Genomic DNA, 1,873 nt, shown 5'->3' with positions numbered 1-1,873 from the left:
CTGGGATGCTTAATAACAATAATTCTCAGCTGTATGTGCAGGCTTGAGTAGTCAGACTGAGTTGTGACATAGCCTTCCCTGCAGGTCCCTGGGAGTGAAACTGAGGTTTACAAGTCTTCTTCAGAGGCACAGAAGAGCAGTTCAGTGGAGAAGGAGGTCCCACACAGATGAGTTGCTGTAGTTGCAGCAGGATGGACCAGGCACTGGTGGAGCTCAGTGCTGCCTAGTTGGCAGCTTTACCAATGTATGAAATCTTTTCTGTCTTTTCCCATACAAGAAGAATAGTAAAGAAATCTGGTTGCAGCTGCCAGTTCCTACAATAGGACTCCAAAAGAAAGCCTATAGCTCTATACTTGTTAAAAACTGGGCATGTGATAGCAAAATCATGTGCTGAAGATACAACCTTACTGTTGTATTTACAGGCTACTTTTGACCTGCCAAGGTTGGCCTCACAGTACCTTATCAAGGAGTTTGGGGCAAAAAACACCTTGAGCCTTAGAAATCCTCACAAAAATAAAAACCCGTTAAGTATTGATATTGAGAGTTATTTTGAAGCTAACTGAACACTGAAAGCTCAATATAATTTATACTAAAAAGGCATCTTGCAGGTTAGTTACCATTTTCCAACAGAAGTTTGCTGTAGTATTACTGCATTTCTTGCATGATGAAGACAGCTGGCATAACACTACCAACTGCCTTGTAGCACGTTATCCCTTATATCAGAGCTCACTCATATTCAGAGTTTATTTCTGCAGGATAATAATGTTCAAAAACACAATTTTGCACCAAATGAGTAGTTGATTAATTCCATATTACAGTTATTAAAGTAATAATTATTGAAATCTTCAAAAAAATAAACCACATCAGCCTTCATTTAATTTGTTTTGATTATTTCTCATAGGCTCTCAAATACAATAATCTGTTTCTGTAGAACAGTTTGATTTCCTAGATTCAAATATGAAAAAAGGTCCTGCAGAATATTTTCAGAACGATGCAAGAAATCCTGTTTTATTTTATAAATTATATTATTAGAGAAGGGATATGACCAGCCTGTGAACTCTCAGGCCATGATCTCACCTTTACCCAGTTCTTACAACAAGATCTGCCTTCCATGCAAGTCGTTTCAGGGAATGGCTTGGTTCTGGTTAATCGCATCGTATGGGTGCTGGTGCCGCCAGGCAGTCGTGTCCACTTGTGTACGAAGTGCTCATCTTCTGCTATTACTGCAGCCTGGCAGTCTGACCGACGGACAGCAGAAAGACACGAGACAGGGGGACAAACATCAGTTTTATCTCAATATGGTCTGATAAATTAATTAGGGAAGGCTATTTTCGCTCTTTGCCAGAGGCTTCCAGATGGTGCCCGAGTGGGCTGTCTAGCAAAAGGAAATTTAGTCCTTCCGTCCTGAGAGAGCTCGGTGGCACCAGGGACAGACTTCCCCGTTGAGCAGCAGATTTGATAACGAGTAGATTTATCTCCTCACCTTTAGAGCGCCCTTGAAAGTTCCCACCGCTATGACACCTCGGTGAGTGCCGCCTCAGTCCGTCTGCATCCCCAGAGCTCTTGAAAAGGGGCCTGGTTCCAGCTAAATCGACTATAGCACTTCCCCGGTACTGATGTCAATATCCAAACACAGAGCTTAAAAAAACCTTACCAAAACAAGCAAACAAATAAAACCAGAAAAAACCACACAACTCAACAAATGCACTTTTTTTTTGGAAAATTTTATTTACAGGAGGCTGGTACGTTTCTCTTCCAGACACCGCCCCCGGCCTGCCCCGCTCATTACCCCGTACCGGGGGGCCGGCCGGCCCAGTGCCCGCCCCGCCGTCCCTCCTCCCCGCCCCTCTCTCATTCATTCCCAGCCCCTTCC

This window comes from Aphelocoma coerulescens, chromosome 2 (assembly GCF_041296385.1).
Source record: "Aphelocoma coerulescens isolate FSJ_1873_10779 chromosome 2, UR_Acoe_1.0, whole genome shotgun sequence".
Lineage (NCBI taxonomy): Eukaryota > Metazoa > Chordata > Aves > Passeriformes > Corvidae > Aphelocoma > Aphelocoma coerulescens.
Note: the sequence above shows the minus strand (reverse complement) of the source record.